Source organism: Anser anser (genome assembly GCF_964211835.1).
Source record: "Anser anser genome assembly, chromosome: 6".
Taxonomy (NCBI): domain Eukaryota; kingdom Metazoa; phylum Chordata; class Aves; order Anseriformes; family Anatidae; genus Anser; species Anser anser.
The window spans coordinates 41,469,930-41,493,000 of NC_139726.1; the positions used below are offsets into that span (position 1 = coordinate 41,469,930).

The following is a 23,071-nucleotide window of genomic DNA, read 5'->3' on the forward strand; positions in this document are numbered from 1 at the left end:
TGAGTCCAGAGAGTGCACTGGCACCAGTGGGGATGCACTGCAGTGAGTCCAGTGAGTGCACTGGCACCACTGTGGATGCAGTGCATTGAGTCCAGAGAGTGCACTGGCACCACTGGGGATGCAGCGCAGTGAGTCCAGAGAGTGCACTGGCACCACTGGGGAAGCAGTGCAGTGAGTCCAGAGAGTGCACTGGCACCACTGGGGATGCAGTGCAGTGAGTCCAGAGAGTGCACTGGCAGCACTGGGGATGCACTGCAGTGAGTCCAGAGAGTGCACTGGCACCACTGGGGATGCAGTTCAGTGAGTCCAGAGAGTGCACTGGCACCACTGGGGATGCAGTGCAGTGAGTCCAGAGAGTGCACTGGCACCACTGAGAATGTACTTCAGTGAGTCCAGAGAGTGCACTGGCACCACTGGGGATGCAGTGCAGTGAGTCCAGAGATTGCACTGGCACCACTGGGGTTGCAGTGCTGTGACTCCAGAGAGCGCACAGGCACCACTGGGGATGCAGTGCAGTGAGTCCAGAGAGTGCACTGGCACCACTGGGGATGCACTACAGTGAGCCCAGAGAGTGCACTGGCACCAGTGGGGATGCACTGCAGTGAGACCAGTGAGTGCACTGGCACCACTGGGGATGCAGTGCAGTGAGTCCAGAGAGTGCAGAGGCACCACTGGTGATGCAGTTTAGTGAGTCCAGAGAGTGCACTGGGTCCACTGGGGATGCAGTGCAGTGAGTCCAGTGAGTGTACTGGCACCACTGGGGATGCAGTGCAGTGAGTCCAGAGAGTGCACTGGCACCACTGAGAATGCACTTCAGTGAGTCCAGAGAGTGCACTGGCACCACTGGGGATGCACTTCAGTGAGTCCAGAGAGTGCACTGGCACCACTGGGGATGCAGTGCTGTGACTCCAGAGAGTGCACTGGCACCACTGGGGATGCAGTGCAGTGAGTCCAGAGAGTGCACTGGCACCACTGGGGATGCGGTGCCGGGAGTCCAGAGAGTGCTTTGGCACCAGTGGGGTTGCACTGCAGTTACTCCAGAGAGTGCACTGGCACCACTGGGGATGCAGTGCAGTGAGTCCAGAGAGTGCACTGGCACCACTGGGGATGCACTGCATTGAGTCCAGAGAGTGCACTGTCACCACTGGGGATGCACTGCAGTGAGTCCAGAGAGTGCACTGTCACCACTGGGGATGCAGTGCAGTGAGTCCACAGAGTGCACTGGCACCACTGGGGATGCAGTGCAGTGTGTCCAGAGAGTGCACTGGCACCACTGGGGATGCACTGCAGTGAATCCAGTGAGTGCACTAGCACCACTGGGGATGCAGTGCAGTGAGTCCAGAGAGTGCACTGGCACCACTGGGGATGCACTGCAGTGAGTCCAGAGAGTGCACTGGCACCACTGGGGATGCATTGCAGTGAGTCCAGAGAGTGCACTGGCACCACAGATGATGCAGTACAGTGAGTCCAGTGAGTGCACTGGCACCACTGGGGATGTAGTGCAGTGACTCGAGAGAGTGCACTTGCACCACTGGGGATGCAGTGCAGTGAGTCCAGAGAGTGCACTGGCACCACTGGGGATGCACTGCAGTGAGTCCAGAGAGTGCACTGGCACCACTGGGGATGCAGTGCAGTGAGTCCAGAGAGTGCACTGGCACCACTGGTGAATGCACTGCAGTGAGTCCAGAGAGTGCACTGGCAGCACTGGGGATGCAGTGCAGTGAGTCCAGAGAGTGCACTGGCACCACTGGGGAAGCAGTGCAGTGAGTCCAGAGAGTGCAGTGGCACCACTGGGGATGCAGTGCAGTGAGTCCAGAGAGTGCACTGGCAGCACTGGGGATGCAGTGCAGTGAGTCCAGAGAGTGCACTGGTACCACTGGGGATGCAGTTCAGTGAGTCCAGAGAGTGCACTGGCACCACTGGGGATGCAGTGCAGTGAGTCCAGAGAGTGCACTGGCACCACTGGGGATGCACTTCAGTGACTCCAGAGAGTGCACTGGCACCACTGGGGATGCACCTCAGTGAGTCCAGAGAGTGCACTGGCACCACTGGTGATGCACTGCAGTGAGTCCAGAGAATGCACTGGCACCACTGGGGATGCAGTGCAGTGAGTCCAGAGAGTGCACTGGCACCACTGGGGATGCAGTGCAGTGAGTCCAGAGAGTGCACTGGCTACAGAGGGAATGCACTGCAGTGAGTCCAGTGAGTGCACTGGCACCACTGTGGATGCACTGCAGTGAGTCCAGAGAGTGCACTGGCACCACTGGGGATGCAGTGCAGTGAGTCCAGAGAGTGCACTGGCACCACTGGGGATGCACTGCAGTGAGTCCAGAGAGTGCACTGTCACCACTGGGGATGCAGTACAGTGAGTCCAGAGAGTGCACTGGCACCACTGGGGATGCAGTGCAGTGAGTCCAGAGAGTGCACTGGCACCAGTGGGGATGCACTGCAGTGAGTCCAGAGAGTGCACTGGCACCACTGGGGATGCAGTGCAGTGAGTCCAGAGAGTGCACTGGCACCACTGGGGAAGCAGTGCAGTGAGTCCAGAGAGTGCAGTGGCACCACTAGGGATGCAGTGCAGTGAGTCCAGAGAGTGCACTGGCACCACTGGGGATGCAGTGCAGTGAGTCCAGAGAGTGCACTGGAACCACTGGGGATGCAGTTCAGTGAGTCCAGAGAGTGCACTGGCACCACTGGGGATGCAGTGCAGTGAGTCCAGAGAGTGCACTGGCACCACTGGGGATGCACCTCAGTGAGTCCAGAGAGTGCACTGGCACCACTGGTGATGCACTGCAGTGAGTCCAGAGAATGCACTGGCACCACTGGTAATGCAGTGCAGTGAGTCCAGAGAGTGCACTGGCACCACTGGGGATGCAGTGCAGTGAGTCCAGAGAGTGCACTGGCAACAGAGGGAATGCACTGCAGTGAGTCCAGTGAGTGCACTGGCACCACTGTGGATGCACTGCAGTGAGTCCAGAGAGTGCACTGGCAGCACTGGGGATGCAGTGCAGTGAGTCCAGAGAGTGCACTGGCACCACTGGGGATGCACTGCAGTGAGTCCAGAGAGTGCACTGGCACCACTGGGGATGCACTGCAGTGAGTCCAGAGAGTGCACTGTCACCACTGGGGATGCAGTACAGTGAGTCCACAGAGTGCACTGGTACCAGTGGGGATGCAGTACAGTGAGTCCAGAGAGTGCACTGGCACCACTGGGCATGCAGTGCAGTGAGTCCAGAGAGTGCACTGGCACCACTGGGGATGCACTTCAGTGACTCCAGAGAGTGCACTGGCACCACTGGCGATGCAGTGCAGTGAGTCCAGAGAGTGCACTGGCACCACTGGGGATGCACTGCAGTGAGTCCAGAGAGTGCACTGGCACCACTGGGGATGCAGTACAGTGAGTCCAGAGAGTGCACTGGCACCACTGGGGATGCACTGCAGTGAGTCCAGAGAGTGCACTGGCACCACTGGGGATGCAGTGCAGTGAGTCCAGAGAGTGCACTGGCACCACTGGGGATGCGGTGCCGGGAGTCCAGAGAGTGCTTTGGCACCAGTGGGGTTGCACTGCAGTTACTCCAGAGAGTGCACTGGCACCACTGGGGATGCAGTGCAGTGAGTCCAGAGAGTGCACTGGCACCACTGGGGATGCACTGCATTGAGTCCAGAGAGTGCACTGTCACCACTGGGGATGCACTGCAGTGAGTCCAGAGAGTGCACTGTCACCACTGGGGATGCAGTGCAGTGAGTCCACAGAGTGCACTGGCACCACTGGGGATGCAGTGCAGTGTGTCCAGAGAGTGCACTGGCACCACTGGGGATGCACTGCAGTGAATCCAGTGAGTGCACTAGCACCACTGGGGATGCAGTGCAGTGAGTCCAGAGAGTGCACTGGCACCACTGGGGATGCACTGCAGTGAGTCCAGAGAGTGCACTGGCACCACTGGGGATGCATTGCAGTGAGTCCAGAGAGTGCACTGGCACCACAGATGATGCAGTACAGTGAGTCCAGTGAGTGCACTGGCACCACTGGGGATGTAGTGCAGTGACTCGAGAGAGTGCACTTGCACCACTGGGGATGCAGTGCAGTGAGTCCAGAGAGTGCACTGGCACCACTGGGGATGCACTGCAGTGAGTCCAGAGAGTGCACTGGCACCACTGGGGATGCAGTGCAGTGAGTCCAGAGAGTGCACTGGCACCACTGGTGAATGCACTGCAGTGAGTCCAGAGAGTGCACTGGCAGCACTGGGGATGCAGTGCAGTGAGTCCAGAGAGTGCACTGGCACCACTGGGGAAGCAGTGCAGTGAGTCCAGAGAGTGCAGTGGCACCACTGGGGATGCAGTGCAGTGAGTCCAGAGAGTGCACTGGCAGCACTGGGGATGCAGTGCAGTGAGTCCAGAGAGTGCACTGGTACCACTGGGGATGCAGTTCAGTGAGTCCAGAGAGTGCACTGGCACCACTGGGGATGCAGTGCAGTGAGTCCAGAGAGTGCACTGGCACCACTGGGGATGCACTTCAGTGACTCCAGAGAGTGCACTGGCACCACTGGGGATGCACCTCAGTGAGTCCAGAGAGTGCACTGGCACCACTGGTGATGCACTGCAGTGAGTCCAGAGAATGCACTGGCACCACTGGGGATGCAGTGCAGTGAGTCCAGAGAGTGCACTGGCACCACTGGGGATGCAGTGCAGTGAGTCCAGAGAGTGCACTGGCTACAGAGGGAATGCACTGCAGTGAGTCCAGTGAGTGCACTGGCACCACTGTGGATGCACTGCAGTGAGTCCAGAGAGTGCACTGGCACCACTGGGGATGCAGTGCAGTGAGTCCAGAGAGTGCACTGGCACCACTGGGGATGCACTGCAGTGAGTCCAGAGAGTGCACTGTCACCACTGGGGATGCAGTACAGTGAGTCCAGAGAGTGCACTGGCACCACTGGGGATGCAGTGCAGTGAGTCCAGAGAGTGCACTGGCACCAGTGGGGATGCACTGCAGTGAGTCCAGAGAGTGCACTGGCACCACTGGGGATGCAGTGCAGTGAGTCCAGAGAGTGCACTGGCACCACTGGGGAAGCAGTGCAGTGAGTCCAGAGAGTGCAGTGGCACCACTAGGGATGCAGTGCAGTGAGTCCAGAGAGTGCACTGGCACCACTGGGGATGCAGTGCAGTGAGTCCAGAGAGTGCACTGGAACCACTGGGGATGCAGTTCAGTGAGTCCAGAGAGTGCACTGGCACCACTGGGGATGCAGTGCAGTGAGTCCAGAGAGTGCACTGGCACCACTGGGGATGCACCTCAGTGAGTCCAGAGAGTGCACTGGCACCACTGGTGATGCACTGCAGTGAGTCCAGAGAATGCACTGGCACCACTGGTAATGCAGTGCAGTGAGTCCAGAGAGTGCACTGGCACCACTGGGGATGCAGTGCAGTGAGTCCAGAGAGTGCACTGGCAACAGAGGGAATGCACTGCAGTGAGTCCAGTGAGTGCACTGGCACCACTGTGGATGCACTGCAGTGAGTCCAGAGAGTGCACTGGCAGCACTGGGGATGCAGTGCAGTGAGTCCAGAGAGTGCACTGGCACCACTGGGGATGCACTGCAGTGAGTCCAGAGAGTGCACTGGCACCACTGGGGATGCACTGCAGTGAGTCCAGAGAGTGCACTGTCACCACTGGGGATGCAGTACAGTGAGTCCAGAGAGTGCACTGTCACCACTGGGGATGCAGTACAGTGAGTCCACAGAGTGCACTGGTACCAGTGGGGATGCAGTACAGTGAGTCCAGAGAGTGCACTGGCACCACTGGGCATGCAGTGCAGTGAGTCCAGAGAGTGCACTGGCACCACTGGGGATGCACTTCAGTGACTCCAGAGAGTGCACTGGCACCACTGGCGATGCAGTGCAGTGAGTCCAGAGAGTGCACTGGCACCACTGGGGATGCACTGCAGTGAGTCCAGAGAGTGCACTGGCACCACTGGGGATGCAGTACAGTGAGTCCAGAGAGTGCACTGGCACCACTGGGGATGCACTGCAGTGAGTCCAGAGAGTGCACTGGCACCACTGGGGATGCACTACAGTGAGTCCAGAGATTGCACTGGCAGCACTGGGGATGCAGTGCACTGAGTCCAGAGAGTGCACTGGCACCACTGGGGATGCAGTGCATTGAGTCCAGAGAGTGCACTGGCACAACTGGGTATGCACTTCAGTGAGTCCAGAGAGTGCACTGACACCACTGGGGATGCAGTGCAGTGAGTCCAGAGAGTGCAGTGGCACCACTGGGGATGCAGTGCAGTGAGTCCAGAGAGTGCTCTGGCACCACTGGGGATGCACTGCAGTGAGTCCAGAGAGTACACTGGCACCACTGGGGATGCAGTGCAGTGAGTCCAGAGAGTGCACTGGCACCACTGGGGATGCAGTCCAGTGAGTGCACTGGCAACACTGGGGATGCAGTGCAGTGACTGCAGAGAGTACACTGGCACCACCGGGGATTCACTGCAGTGAGTCCAGAGAGTGCACTGGCACCACCTGTGATGCAGTGCAGTGAGTCCAGTGAGTGCACTGGCACCACTGGGGATGCAGTGCTGTGACTCCAGAGAGCGCACTGGCACCACTGGGGATGAAGTGCAGTCAGTCCAGTGAGTGCACTGGCACCACTGGGGGTGCAGTACAGTGAGTCCAGAGAGTGCACTGACACCACTGGGGATGCACTGCAGTGAGTCCAGACAGTGCACTGGCACCACTGTGGATGCAGTGCAGTGAGTCCAGAGACTGCACTGGCACCACTGGGGATGCACTGCAGTGAGTCCAGAGAGTGCACTGGCACCACTGGGGATGCACTGCAGTGAGTCCAGAGAGTGCACTGGAACCACTGGGGATGCACTGCAGTTAGTCCAGAGAGTGCACTGTCACCACTGGGGATGCAGTACAGTGAGTCCACATAGTGCACTGGCACCAGTGGGGATGCAGTACAGTGAGTCCAGAGAGTGCACTGGCACCACTGGACATGCAGTGCAGTGAGTCCAGAGAGTGCACTGGCACCACTGGGGATGCACTTCAGTGACTCCACAGAGTGCACTGGCACCACTGGGGATGCAGTGCAGTGAGTCCAAAGACTTCACTGGCACCACTGGGGATGCAGTGTAGTGAGTCCAGAGAGTGCTCTGGCACCACTGGGGATGCACTGCAGTGAGTCCAGAGAGTGCACTGGCACCACTGGGGATGCACTACAGTGAGTCCAGAGAGTGCACTGGCACCACTGGGCATGCAGTGCAGTGAGTCCAGTGAGTGTACTGGCACCACTGGGGATGCACTTCAGTGAGCCCAGAGAGTGCACTGGCACCACTGAGAATGCACTTCAGTGAGTCCAGAGAGTGCACTGGCACCACTGGGGATGCACTGCAGTGAGTCCAGAGACTGCACTAGCACCACTGGGGATGCAGTGCAGTGAATCCTGTGAGTACACTGGCACCACTGGGGATGCAGTGCAGTGAGTCCAGAGAGCTCACTGGCACCACTGGGGATGCAGTGCAGAGAGTCCAGAGAGTGCACTGGCACCACTGGAGATGCAGTACAGTGAGTCCAGTGAATGCACTGGAACCACTGGGGATGCAGTGCAGTGAGTCCAGAGAGTGCACTGGCACCACTGGGGATGCAGTACAGTGAGTCCAGTGAGTGCACTGGTTCCACTGGGCCTGCAGTGCAGTGAGTCCAGAGAGTACACTGGCACCACTGGGGATGCAGTGCAGTGAGTCCAGAGAGTGCACTGGCACCACCGATGATGCAGTACAGTGAGTCCAGTGAACTGCACTGGCACTACTGCGGATGTAGTGCAGTGACTCGAGAGAGTACACTGGCACCACTGGGGATGCAGTGCAGTGAGTCCAGAGAGTGCACTGGCAGCAGTGGGGATGCAGTGCAGTGAGTCCAGAGACTTCACTGGCACCACTGGGAATGCAGTGCAGTGAGTGCAGAGAGTGCACTGGCACCACTGGGGATGCAGTGCAGTGAGTCCAGAGAGTGCACTGGCGCCACTGGGGATGCACTGCAGTGAGTCCAGAGAGTGCACTGGCACCACTGGGGATGCACTGCAGTGAGTCCAGAGAGTGCACTGGCACCACTGGGGATGCACTGCAGTGAGTCCAGAGAGCGCACTGGCACCAGTGGGGATGAAGTACAGTGAGTCCAGAGAGTGCACTGGCACCACTGGGGATGCACTTCATTGACTCCTCAGAGTGCACTGGCACCACTGGGGATGCAGTGCAGTGAGTCCAAAGACTTCACTGGCACCACTGGGGATGCAGTGCAGTGAGTCCAGAGAGTGCACTGGCACCACTGGGGATGCACTGCAGTGAGTCCAGAGAGTGCACTAGCACCACTGGGGATGCAGTGCAGTGAATCCTGTTAGTACACTGGCACCACTGGGGATGCAGTGCAGTGAGTCCAGAGAGCTCACTGGCACCACTGGGGATGCAGTGCAGTGAGTCCAGAGAGTGCACTGGCACCACTGGTGATGCAGTACAGCGAGTCCAGTGAATGCACTGGAACCACTGGGGATGCAGTGCAGTGAGTCCAGAGAGTGCACTGGCAGCACTGGTGATGCAGTACAGTGAGTCCAGTGAGTGCACTGGCACCACTGGGTCTGCAGTGCAGTGAGTCCAGAGAGTGCACTGGCACCACTGGGGATGCAGTGTAGTGAGTCCAGAGAGTGCACTGGCACCAACGATGATGCAGTACAGTGAGTCCAGAGAGTGCAATGGCACCACTGGGGATGTAGTGCAGTGAGTCCAGAGAGTGCACTGGCACCACTGGGGATGCAGTGCAGTGAGTCCAGAGAGTACACTGGCACCACTGGGGATGCAGTGCAGTGAGTCCAGCGAGTGCACTGGCACCACTGGGGATGCAGTGCTGTGACTCCAGAGAGCGCACTGGCACCACTGGGGATGCAGTGCAGTTAGTGCAGAGAGTGCACTGGCACCACTGGGGATGCACTTCAGTGAGTTCAGAGAGTGCACTGGCACCACTGGGGATGGGTTTCAAGCCAACTGCATTAACCGCTCATGCTTCTTTCTTATGAGACGTTAGTAAACCAATTACATAGCCTTGTCAAGACTAAATCACAGGTAAAAATCCTGTACATCTCATGTGGCCAACCACTCCCAACTAGGATTCCAAGAACCAGGAGTTTCGTTGAAAATAGGGCTAGTGCTATTAGAGGGGTGATTATTAGGGTAAGCCCTAAGCTGTCTTTAATGGAGAAGTATGGGTGGAATGGGATTTTGTCGCAGTCTGATACGATTCCTAGTGGGTTATTTGAGCCTGATTCGTGTAGGAAGGTTAGGTGGACTAGGGTGATTCCTGCAATTAGGAAGGGCAGTAGGAAGTGGATGGCGAAGAATCGGGTTAAGGTTGGATTGTCTACTGAGAATCCTCCTCAGGCTCATTCTACTAGAGTTTGCCCAATGTACGGGATGGCTGAGAATAGGTTGGTGATTACGGTGGCCCCTCAGAATGACATTTGTCCTCATGGTAGGACATACCCTACGAAGGCAGTTGCTATTAGGGTGAGTAGGAGGATTACTCCTGTGTTTCAGGTTTCTTTGTATAGGTAGGAGCCGTAGTAGAGGCCTCGTCCGATGTGTAAGTAGATGCAGATAAAGAAGAGCGAAGCACCGTTGGCGTGGAGGTTGCGGATGAGCCATCCGTACTGGACGTCTCGGCATGTGTGAGCTACTGAGGAGAAGGCGAGTGAAGTGTCTGCGGTGTAGTGTATGGCTAGTAGCAGGCCTGTTAGGATTTGTGTGGCTAAGCAGATGGCTAGAAGGGAGCCGAAGTTTCATCAGGCAGAGATGTTGGAGGGGGCGGGTAGGTCGATTAGGGAGTTGTTGATTATTTTTAGTAGGGGATGGGATTTGCGGATGTTAGGGGCCATTAGTGAGTCTGTGTGTTATTAGGATTATTACCAGGATGGAGAGGGCGAAGGATCCTAGGTAGGCCTTAATTAGCCCTGTGTGTATTGAGGTTGCGGCTTTGCTTGCGGCTACTTGTAGTTCAGCAAGGCCCTCTGGCCCTATTTTTTTGAGTCAGGAGAGGTCGATCAAGTGTAGGGCAATGTTTTGTCCCTTTTCTAGTAGGTTTTTGGAGAAGAATCGGTGTACTAGGGGGTTGAAGTACCCTAATGCAGAGGAGAAGTTTATGAGGGGGTTTGGTTTGGGGTGAGTGAGGGTGTGTGTTATGTTCGATAGTTCTAGGGCTAGGATGATTCCTAGGATTGTTATGAGGATGGCAGCAGTTTTGGTGATAAGGGGTATGGTTATTGGGGGGGTTTTGGTTGGTGTGATGAAAGAGGTAATGATTATTCCTGCTGTAATGCTGCCTAGGGCGAGTCGGGTTAGGGGGGCGGTGATTAGTGGGTTGTTTTCGTTTATTGATACTATTGGGGGGATTCGGGTTTGTCCAGCTTGGACTAGGATGGTTATGCAGATGCTGTAGGTTGCGGTGAATGCTGTGGCTATAAGGGTTAGGAGTAGGGCTCAAGTATTTAGGTATGATGTGTTTAAGCTTTCGATGATGAGGTCTTTTGAGTAGAATCCGGCTAGGAATGGGGTTCCTATCAGCGCCAGGTTTCCGATGGTTAGGCAGGAAGTAGTGACTGGGAGTATTTTCTGTAGGCCTCCTATCTTTCGGATATCTTGTTCTCCGTTTAGGTTGTGGATGATAGACCCTGAGCATAGGAATAGTATGGCTTTAAAGAAGGCATGGGTTGAGATGTGTAGGAAGGCTAGTTGTGGGAGGTTTAGTCCGATAGTGACTATTATTAGTCCTAGTTGGCTGGATGTTGAGAAAGCAATGATTTTTTTGATGTCATTTTGGGTTAGGGCGCATGTGGCAGCGAATAGGGTTGATAGAGCACCTAGGCATAGGCAGGCAGTTAGGGCTGTCTGGTTGGTGGCTAGCAGGGGGTGCATGCGGATGAGCAGGAAGATTCCGGCTACTACTATGGTACTGGAGTGCAGTAGGGCTGATACTGGGGTGGGGCCTTCTATTGCTGCGGGCAGTCATGGGTGGAGTCCAAATTGGGCGGATTTTCCTGCGGCTGCGAGGATTAATCCTATGAGGGGGAGGATTGGGGTTTGGTGGGGGTGTACGGCTTGTTGGATCTCTCAGGTGTTGAATGTTGAAGCTAGTCATGCTATGCTCAGGATCAGTCCGATGTCTCCGATTCGGTTGTAGATTACGGCTTGTAGGGCGGCGGTGTTGGCATCTGCTCGGCCTTGTCATCAGCCGATGAGAAGGAAGGACATGATTCGTACTCCTTCCCAGCCTACGAATAGGAGGAATATGTTGTTTGCGGTTGTTAGGAGGAGTATGGCGACTAGGAATGTCAGTAGGTAGGTGAAAAATTTTGTTACGTATGGCTCTGAGGCCATGTATCATATGGCGAATTGTAGGATTGATCATGTTACAAATAGGGCGATTGGAAGAAATGTTATTGAGTATTGGTCTATTTTTAGGCTCAGGGGGATTTTAAAGTTTATAATGAATTTTCACTCCCAGTGGCAGGTGACAGATTCTACTCCCGAGTAGATGAATGCGGTTGTAGGGGCTAGGCTAATTAGGAATGCGGTTTTAACAGCGCGGGTGGTGGCTTGTGGGGTGTTTTTAAAGTTTTTAAATAGAAATGGCAGGATGATTGGGGTTAGGAGGATTGTCAGCGTGAGTAGTGTGAGGGAGTTGATTAGTAGTGTGGGGTTCACTACTTTTACTTGGATTTGCACCAAGATGGGTGGTTCCTAAGACCAGTGGATTGCTGTTATCCTTTAAAAGTAAGGGGGTTGAGGTTTTAGGCTCAGATGTAAGAGTTAGCAGCTCTTGTTGGTTAAACCCTCCCCTCGGCAGGTAAGAAGGTTTGAACTTCTATTCTTAGAATCACAGTCTAATGTTTGGTTTAAACTATACTTGCATGAGGGGATTCCGGAGATCAGTTCGGGTTTGAGGATTAGGAGGAATATTGGGATAATGTGGAGTGTTATGAGCAGGTGTTCTCGCGTGGTTGAGTTTTGCATAGATGTGATGTGGGAGGGGATTGAGCCTCGTTGGGTCATTAGTAGTATGAATAAGGTGTAGGAGGCGGTTAGTAGGGTTGCGATTCCTGTTAGGATGATCGTGAAGGCAGATCAGTTGAATAAGGTGATTATAATGGTTAGCTCTGCTATGAGGTTTGTTGTTGGGGGTAAGGCTATGTTTGTTAGATTGGCCAGCAATCGTCAGGTAGCTATGAGTGGTAGGAGAGGTTGTAGGCCTCGTGTGAGTAGTAGAATTCGACTGTGCGTACGTTCATAGTTTGTGTTGGCTAGGCAGAATAGTATGGAGGAAGTTAGTCCATGGGAAATTATTAGGATCATTGCCCCTGAGAATGATCAGTGGGTTTGGATTATTCCTGCGGCGATAACTAGGCCTATGTGGCTAACGGATGAATAAGCGATTAGTGATTTTAGGTCTGTCTGTCGTAGGCAGATTGAGCTAGTCATTAGGGCGCCTCATAGGGCCAGGGTTAGGAAGGGGTAGTGCAGGAGGTTGGACAGTGGGCCCATAAATAGAGTGACTCGTATAATTCCGTATCCTCCTAGCTTTAGTAGTAGGGCGGCGAGGAGTATTGAGCCTGCGATGGGTGCTTCTACGTGGGCTTTTGGCAGTCAGAGGTGTAGGCCGTATAGTGGGGCTTTTACTATGAATGCTATGAGCAGTGCTAGACCTGATAGTATTCCTGTCCATGAGGTGGATAGGGTTGGGTGGGTTAGTTGTAGGGTTGGCAGGTGCAGGGTGCCAATTTTCACGTATAGGTGTATGATTGTGATTAGCAGGGGTAGAGAGCTTACTGGCGTGTAGAATAGCAGGTAGATGCCAGCGCTTAGGCGTTCTGGTTGGTTCCCCCATCGGGTGATTAAGATTAGGGTGGGAATGAGGGTTGCTTCAAATGAGATGTAAAATAGTGCTAGTTCTGTGGTGGAAAAGGCTAGTAGGATGAATGGCTGGACTGCGACTAAGGTTGAGATAAAGATTCGTTTGCGTTGTAGGGGTTCTTGTTGCAGGTGGTTTTGGCTTGCTATGATTATGAGTGGGAGTAGTCAGCAGGATAGTACTAGGAGGGGGGATGAGATTTGGTCAATTCCTGTTCAGTTGGATAAAAATTTGTAGGGGTAGTAGGTTGGGATTAATCACTGTAGGCTTAGGGCAGCGATTAGGAGGCTGTATAAGGTGGTGTTAGTCCATAGAAATTTTGGTGGAGACAGCAGGGCTGTTGGAAGAAGTATGATTGTGGGTAGGATGATTTTTAGCATTGCAGGAGGTTTAGGTTGTGTAGATGGTCGGAGCCATGTGTGCGGGTGGAGGCTACTAGGATGGCCAGGCCTGTGCCCGCCTCACACGCTGAGAAGGTTAGCATGAGAATTGGTACCATGGTGAATGAGGAGACTTGGTTTTCGATGGATCATATTGATAGGCCTACGAATATCGATAATATTATGCTTTCAAGGCATAGTAGGGCGGATACTAGGTGGGTTCGGTGGAAGGCTAGTCCTAGTCCGCTGAAAATGAAGGCTGAGTAGAAGCTTAAATGTAGGGGCGACATAAGAAAGTTACAGGGTTGGCTGTAATCTGCTGGGTCGAAACCAGCTATCTTTTTGGTTAGACTAACTTTCTGTTATTCTGCTCATTCTAGGCCCCCTTGAATTCACTCGTAGGCCAGTCCGAGTGTTAGGAGAAGGAGGATCACTACAGTTCAGGTGAGGGTCATTAGGGGGGATTGGAGTTGGACGGCTCATGGCAGGGGGAGTAGGAGGGCGATTTCTAGGTCGAATAGGACGAACAGGATGGCTACTGAGGAAGAATCGGACTGAGAATGGTAATCGAGCAGATCCAAGTGGGTCGAATCCACATTCGTACGGTGAGAGTTTCTCTGAGTCGGGGTTTATTTGGGCGAGTCAGAAGTTTAATGCGGTTAGGGCGGCGCTTAGGATTGATGATAGGGCGAATATGAACATGAGTGCGTTCATTGCTCTCCTCTGGGTTTATACCAGATTCTAGAGATTGGAAGTCAATTGTAATTAATATACTAGAAGAGCAAGATCCTCATCAGTAGATGGTTATGTAGAGGAATAGTCAGATGACGTCTACGAAGTGTCAGTATCAGGCTGCTGCCTCGAATCCGAAGTGGTGGTCTGATGTAAAGTGGAACTTGATCAGTCGGAAGAGGCAGACGGTCAGGAAGGAGGATCCGATGATTACGTGGAGTCCGTGGAATCCAGTGGCAACGAAGAAGGTAGATCCGTAGACGCTATCGGCGATTGAGAATGGGGCTTCGTGGTATTCTATTGCTTGTAGGGCTGTGAAGTAGAATCCCAGGAGGATCGTTAGGGTTAGGGCGTGGATGGCGTGTTTTCGGTTTCCTTCTGTGATGCTGTGATGGGCTCACGTTACGGTAACGCCTGAGGCTAGTAGGATGGCTGTGTTTAGTAGGGGGACTTCTATCGGGTTGAGTGGTTTAATTCCTGTTGGGGGTCATTGGCCTCCTAGTTCTGGGGTTGGGGCCAGGCTCGAGTGGAAGAACGCTCAGAAGAACCCTAAGAAGAAGAATGCTTCGGATGTGATGAAAAGGATTATGCCGTATCGTAGGCCTTTTTGGACTGTGGGAGTGTGATGGCCTTGGAAGGTGCTTTCTCGTACAATGTCTCGTCATCATTGGAGTATTACTAGGAGTATTGAGATGAGGCCTAGGGTTAGTAGTATGGATGAGTTGTAGTGGAATCACATGATTAATCCTGAGGTTGTGAGTAGGGCGGCGGCTGCCCCGAAGATTGGTCAAGGGCTTGGGTCAACTATGTGGTATGAGTGTGCTTGGTGTGCCATTAGATGTTTTCTTGTAAGTATAGGCTTAGAAGGAGCACGAAGACGTAGGCCTGGATTATGGCTACTGCTACTTCTAGGATGGTTAGGAGTAGTAGGATGATTATTGTTAGGATGGATACTGCAGGAAGGGTGGGTATTAATGCAATGGAGGCTGTAGAGATGAGTTGGATGAGTAAGTGTCCTGCTGTAAGGTTGGCTGTAAGGCGGACTCCGAGGGCTAGGGGGCGGATTAGTAGGCTGGTTGTTTCGATCAGGATTAGTGCGGGGATTAGGGGTGTAGGGGTACCTTCGGGTAATAGGTGGGCTAAAGAGGCTGATGGTTGGTTTCGTAGGCCTGTTAGTAGTGTGGCGAGCCATAGTGGGAAGGCTAGGGCTATGTTCATAGATAGTTGGGTGGTTGGGGTGAATGTATATGGAAGGAGGCCTAGAAGGTTGATTGTAAGAAGTATGATTATTAGGGATGTAAATATTATGGCTCATTTGTGGCCATTTTTGTTGAGTGGGACTATTAGTTGTTTTGTGATTAGGTGAAGGAGTCATGTTTGGATAGTAGAAAGGCGGTTGTCGATTCATCGGTTGTTTGGGGACGGGAATAGTAGGGCTGGGAAGAGTAGGGATAGTAGGATTAAGGGGATGCCGAATAGATTGGGGCTGGAAAATTGGTCAAAGAAGCTTAGGTTCATGGTCAGGATCATGGTGTGGGTTTGGTAGTGAGGGAGGTCTTATTTGATGGGGGGTTGGTTGTGGTGAAGGCTAGTAGTTTTGGTTGGATGAGGAGTGCTAGGGTTAATCAGGTTATAATTATGATTGAAAATCATGGTGCGGGGTTAAGCTGTGGCATATCATTAAGGAGGGGGAAGTCCCTCTTTGGCTAGCTTAAAAGGCTAGTGCTGTTGCATAGCTTCTTAATGATTAGGATGATGATAGAAGGGACGATCAGGCCTCGAAATGTGGGAGTGGGGTTGATTCTACTACAATGGGTATGTAGCTGTGATTAGCCCCGCAAATTTCTGAGCATTGTCCGTAAAAAATCCCAGGCCGGGTGGTAATGAATGAAGTTTGGTTTAGTCGGCCTGGGATTGCGTCTGTTTTAACTCCGAGCGTTGGGACTGCTCAGGAGTGGAGTACGTCTCCTGCAGTAATGATCATGCGGATGGGGGATTCTATTGGGATAACTACGCGGTGGTCAACTTCTAGCAGTCGGAAGTGGCCGTTGGGTAAGTCTGGGGTGGGCACTATGTAGGAGTCGAATGATAGGTCTTTGAAGTCTGTGTATTCGTAGCTTCAGTATCATTGGTGGCCGATGGCTTTTAGGGTGAGGTCTGGTTCATCGATTTTGTCCATTATGTAGAGGATTTGTAGGGATGGGAGGGCGAGGAGTACCAGGACGATAGCAGGTAGGATTGTCCAGATCAGCTCTACTTCTTGGGCGTCTACAGCATTGGACGAGAGTTTTTCTGTTAGTATGTGGGCTAAAAGGTAGAGAACTAGGCTGCAGATAGCTAGGGCAACGATTAGGGCGTGGTCGTGGAATTCAACGAGTTCTTCTATGATGGGTGATGAGGCGTCTTGGAATCCTAGTTGGGAGTGGTTGGCCACATGAGATGTACAGGATTTTTACCTGTGATTTAGTCTTGACAAGGCTATGTAATTGGTTTACTAACGTCTCATAAGAAAGAAGCATGAGCGGTTAATGCAGTTGGCTTGAAACCAGCATGTGAGGGTTCGATTCCTTCCTTTCTTGTACTTGGACGAAGGCCGGTTCCTCGAAAGTATGGTATGGGGGAGGGCAGCCGTGGATTCATTCAACGTTTGTGGTAGTTAGTTCTGGTTGTAGGACTTTTCGTTTGGCCGAAAAGGCTTCTCAGATGATGAATATTAGTATGATTACGGCTACTATTGAGATTAGGGAGCCGATGGAGGAAATGGTGTTTCATAGTGTGTAGGCGTCGGGATAGTCCGAGTATCGTCGGGGTATTCCTGCTAGGCCTAGGAAGTGCTGGGGGAAGAACGTTAGGTTTACTCCTGTAAATATTACCCCGAAGTGGGCTTTTGCTCATGTTTGGTGTAGGGTAAACCCAGTGAGTAGTGGGAATCAGTGAGTAAATCCTGCTAGAATGGCAAAGACGGCGCCTACGGATAGGACGTAGTGGAAGTGGGCAACTACGTAGTACGTGTCGTGCAGGGCGATGTCTAGGGAAGAGTTTGCAAGAACGATTCCTGTTAATCCTCCGATGGTAAATAGGAAGATAAATCCTAGAGCTCATAGTATTGGGGGGGTCTCATTTGATTGTTCCTCCGTGCAGGGTGGCTAGTCAGCTAAATACTTTGATTCCGGTAGGGATGGCAATGATTATAGTGGCTGATGTAAAGTAGGCTTGGGTATCAACGTCTATTCCTACTATAAACATGTGGTGAGCTCAGACGATGAATCCTAGGAAGCCGATGGATAGTATGGCTCAGACTATTCCCATGTAGCCGAAGGGCTCCTTTTTGCCTGAGTAGTATGTGACTACGTGTGAGATGATTCCGAACCCCGGTAGGATCAGAATATAGACTTCTGGGTGTCCGAAGAATCAGAATAGGTGTTGGTACAGGATTGGGTCTCCTCCTCCAGCGGGGTCGAAGAATGTGGTGTTTAGGTTTCGATCAGTTAGTAATATTGTAATACCGGCGGCGAGTACGGGGAGTGATAGAAGGAGTAGGATGGCGGTAATTAGTACGGATCAGACAAATAGTGTCCACTTCCACTACGTCCTATCCATAGGCGCCGTCTTTGCCATTCTAGCAGGATTTACTCACTGATTCCCACTACTCACTGGGTTTACCCTACACCAAACATGAGCAAAAGCCCACTTCGGGGTAATATTTACAGGAGTAAACCTAACGTTCTTCCCCCAGCACTTCCTAGGCCTAGCAGGAATACCCCGACGATACTCGGACTATCCCGACGCCTACACACTATGAAACACCATTTCCTCCTAGTCCTAGGACTTAGAGAAACTCCAGTACTAAAAATAGTAAACACAAGCAATAATTTCATATACTTCACTCTCACTCACCACTCAACTATCAGCTAACCACACCCCCGTCCACATAGCTTAACACAAAGCATGGCACTGAAGTTGCCAAGATGGCATAAAACATGCCTGCGGACAAAAGACTTAGTCCTAACCTTACGGTTGGTTTTTGCTAAATATATACATGCAAGTATCCGCGCCCCAGTGTAAACGCCCTCGACCACCTACCCCCATACAGGCCTTGAGGAGCGGGTATCAGGCACACCCAAGTAGTAGCCCAAGACGCCTCGCTAAGCCACGCCCCCACGGGTATTCAGCAGTAATTAACATTAAGCAATGAGTGCAAACTTGACTTAGTTATAGCAACAGCCTAACTTCAAGGGTTGGTAAATCTTGTGCCAGCCACCGCGGTCATACAAGAAACCCAAATCAACCGTCCTATTGACACGGCGTAAAGAGTGGTAAAATGCCTATCCTAGCTAACTAAGATCAAAATGCAACTGAGCTGTCATAAGCCCAAGATGCACCTAAACACACCATTAAGATGATCTTAGGAACTAACGACTGATTTAAACCCACGAAAGCCAGGGCCCAAACTGGGATTAGATACCCCACTATGCCTGGCCCTAAATCTTGATACTTACTTTACCGAAGTATCCGCCAGAGAACTACGAGCACAAACGCTTAAAACTCTAAGGACTTGGCGGTGCCCCAAACCCACCTAGAGGAGCCTGTTCTACAATCGATAATCCCCGATTAACCCAACCACCCCTTGCCAACACAGCCTACATACCGCCGTCGCCAGCCCACCTCGAATGAGAGCACAACAGTGGACACAATAGCACCCCGCTAATAAGACAGGTCAAGGTATAGCCTATGGAGTGGAAGAAATGGGCTACATTCCCTATTCATAGGGCACACGGAAAGAAGCGTGAAACCACTTCTGGAAGGCGGATTTAGCAGTAAAGTGGGACAATAGAGCCTACTTTAAGCCGGCCCTGGGGCACGTACATACCGCCCGTCACCCTCCTCAAAAGCCACATCCCACATAACTAATACCATAAATACGCTGAAGATGAGGTAAGTCGTAACAAGGTAAGTGTACCGGAAGGTGTACTTAGAATATCAAGACGTAGCTATAACACCAAAGCACTCAGCTTACACCTGAAAGATATCTACTAGACCGGATCGTCTTGAAGCCCCCCCTCTAGCTCAACCACACAAATAGTACACCAAAACTAAAGAATTTACTAAACTAATTAAACTAAAGCATTTTACAGTCTTAGTATAGGCGATAGAAAAGACACTTAGACGCGATAGAGACCCCAGTACCGTAAGGGAAAGATGAAATAGCAGTGAAACAATCAAAGCGACAGACAGCAAAGATCAACCCTTGTACCTTTTGCATCATGGTTTAGCGAGAACAACCAAGCAAAGTGAACTAAAGTTTGCCCCCCCGAAACCCAAGCGAGCTACTTTCAAGCAGTTAAAGAGAGCGAACCCGTCTCTGTTGCAAAAGAGTGGGATGACTTGTCAGTAGAGGTGAAAAGCCAACCGAGCTGGGTGATAGCTGGTTACCTGTGAAACGAATCTAAGTTCCCCCTTAATCCTCCCTACCGGACATCCTGAACCCTAATGAGATGATTAAGAGCTATTTAATGGAGGGACAGCTCCATTAAAAAAGGACACAACCTCGACTAGCGGATAATTCTTACTACTGATCCTACCGTGGGCCCTAAAGCAGCCATCAAAAAAGAGTGCGTCAAAGCTCCACCACCTAAAAATACCAAAATAAGATGATTCCCTTATCACAAACAGGTCAACCTATGAATATAGGAGAATTAATGCTAAAATAAGTAACTCAGGGCCACACCCCTCTAACGGCGCAAGCTTACATAGAAACATTATTAACAGACCTAGACAGATACAAAAACCCCTACAAGACCACGTATTAACTAACCCTGTTAACCCGACTCAGGAGCGCCTATAAGAGCGATTAAAATCTGTGAAAGGAACTCGGCAAATTAATAAGGCCCGACTGTTTACCAAAAACATAGCCTTCAGCAAATTAAACAAGTATTGAAGGTGATGCCTGCCCGGTGACTTAGGTTTAACGGCCGCGGTATCCTAACCGTGCAAAGGTAGCGCAATCAATTGTCCCATAAATCGAGACTTGTATGAATGGCTAAACGAGGTCTTAACTGTCTCTCACAGATAATCAGTGAAATTGATCTCCCCGTGCAAAAGCGGGGATGTGAACATAAGACGAGAAGACCCTGTGGAACTTAAAAATCAACGACCACCGCGAATCCTCAATCAACCCCACTGGGGCCACTACCATCGCAGAGCCTGGTCGATATTTTTCGGTTGGGGCGACCTTGGAGGAGAACAAATCCTCCAAAAACAAGACCATACCTCTTTACCTAGAGCTACCCCTCAAAGTGCTAACAGTGACCAGACCCAATATAATTGATTAATGGACCAAGCTACCCCAGGGATAACAGCGCAATCCCCCTCAAGAGCCCATATCGACAGGGGGGTTTACGACCTCGATGTTGGATCAGGACATCCTAATGGTGCAGCCGCTATTAAGGGTTCGTTTGTTCAACGATTAACAGTCCTACGTGATCTGAGTTCAGACCGGAGCAATCCAGGTCGGTTTCTATCTATGACACACTCTCCCCAGTACGAAAGGACCGGGAAAGTGGGGCCAATACCACAAGCACGCCCCCCCCCTCTAAGCAGTGAAACCAACTAAACCGTGAAGAGGGCCTTCCCCCACCACTTTCAATCCTAGAAAAGGACCAGCTAGAGTGGCAGAGCCCGGCAAGTGCAGAAGGCTTAAGCCCTTTCCCCAGAGGTTCAAATCCTCTCCCTAGCTTCACCCATGATTCAAATAACAACACTAAGCTGCCTCGTTATATCCCTCCTATACATCATCCCAATCCTGATTGCCGTAGCCTTCCTAACCCTAGTAGAACGGAAAATCCTAAGCTACATACAATCCCGCAAAGGCCCTAACGTTGTCGGGCCTTTTGGCCTACTTCAACCATTTGCGGACGGACTGAAACTATTTACCAAAGAGCCCATCCGACCCTCTACCTCTTCCCCACTTCTATTCATTCTGATACCAATACTAGCCCTTGTCCTAGCCCTCACCACTTGAGCACCACTACCACTCCCATTTCCCCTAGCAGATCTAAACCTCGGAGTTCTCTTCCTAATAGCCATGTCAAGCCTAGCCGTCTACTCAGTCCTATGATCAGGCTGAGCCTCGAACTCAAAATACGCACTAATCGGAGCCCTACGGGCAGTAGCACAGACCATTTCATACGAAGTGACACTGGCCATAATCCTGCTATCAATAATCATACTAAGCGGAAGCTACACACTCAGCTCCTTTGCCGTCGCACAGGAGCCTCTATACTTCATTTTCTCCTCATGACCCCTAGCAATAATATGATACGTATCCACCCTAGCAGAGACAAACCGAGCTCCTTTTGACCTCACAGAGGGTGAATCTGAGCTAGTCTCAGGGTTTAACGTTGAATACGCCGCAGGACCCTTCGCCTTATTCTTCCTAGCTGAATATGCGAACATTATGCTAATAAATACACTTACAGCCATCATATTCCTAAACCCAAGCGCCCTAGGGCCACCCACAGAACTATTCCCCGTCATCCTAGCCACAAAAGTCCTCCTACTATCTTCTGGTTTCTTATGGGTCCGAGCTTCATACCCACGATTCCGATATGACCAACTAATGCACCTACTATGAAAAAACTTCCTACCCCTCACACTAGCTCTGTGCCTCTGACACATCAGCATACCTATCTGCTATGCAGGCCTACCTCCTTACATAAGGAAATGTGCCTGAACTACAAAGGGTCACTATGATAAAGTGAACATAGAGGTATAACAGCCCTCTCATTTCCTGTTGACCTTAGAAAAGTAGGAATTGAACCCACACAAGAGAAATCAAAATTCTCCATACTTCCCTTATATTATTTTCTAGTAGAGTCAGCTAATCAAGCTATCGGGCCCATACCCCGAAAATGATGGTTTAACCCCCTCCTCTACTAATGAACCCTTACGCGACCCCAATCATAACCTTCAGCCTCATCTTGGGCACCACAATCACAATTTCCAGCAACCACTGAGTTCTGGCCTGGACAGGACTGGAGATCAACGCACTAGCCATCATTCCCCTAATTGCCAAATCCCACCACCCACGAGCAGTAGAAGCCGCAACGAAATACTTCCTAACCCAAGCAGCTGCTTCCGCCCTGGTCCTATTCTCTAGCATAACCAATGCCTGAGTCACCGGCCAATGAGACATCACACAAATAAACCACCCAACCTCCTGTCTACTACTGACAGCAGCAATCGCTATTAAACTGGGCCTAGTGCCATTTCACTTCTGATTCCCAGAAGTACTACAAGGATCGCCACTAATAACAGCCCTGCTACTCTCGACCCTCATAAAATTCCCCCCACTAACCCTGCTCCTACTAACATCCAAATCCCTCGACCCAGCTCTACTCACCGCCATGGCCCTAGCCTCAACAGCACTAGGAGGCTGAATAGGACTGAACCAAACACAAACACGCAAAATCCTAGCCTTCTCGTCCATCTCCCACTTAGGCTGAATCGCCATCATCCTAGTTTACAGCCCCAAATTGGCCTTACTTACCTTCTACCTATACACAATCATAACATCAGCCGTATTCCTAGCCCTTAACAAAATCAAAGCCCTTAACCTATCCATGATCACAACCTCATGAACAAAAACCCCAGTGCTAAACGCCACCCTAATACTAGTACTTTTATCCCTAGCAGGCCTCCCCCCATTAACAGGCTTTATACCAAAGTGACTTATCATCCAAGAACTAACTAAACAGGAAATAACACCAGCAGCCATGGCAATTGCCATGCTATCACTGCTCAGCCTCTTCTTCTACCTACGCCTCGCATACCACTCAACAATTACCCTTCCCCCCAACTCCTCTAACCACATAAAACAATGATACACTAGCAAAGCCCCAAGCACACCTACTGCGGTCCTTGCCTCACTATCAATCCTCTTACTTCCCCTGTCCCCAATAATACATGCCATTGTCTAGAAACTTAGGATAACACCCCAAACCGAAGGCCTTCAA

General features: G+C 51.7%; 1 long non-coding RNA gene across 1 annotated transcript in view; it reads left to right on the plus strand.

Annotated features, from left to right (window-relative positions):
- The window catches only part of LOC310901950, a 306,235-nt gene extending 285,516 nt beyond the window's left edge, over positions 1-20,719 (plus strand). Inside the window, exon 2 of the long non-coding RNA XR_014586329.1 lies at positions 9,167-20,719. This is a non-coding gene — a long non-coding RNA (uncharacterized lncRNA). The remainder of the gene's footprint in view (positions 1-9,166) is intronic.
- Positions 20,720-23,071: the final 2,352 nt, after the last annotated feature.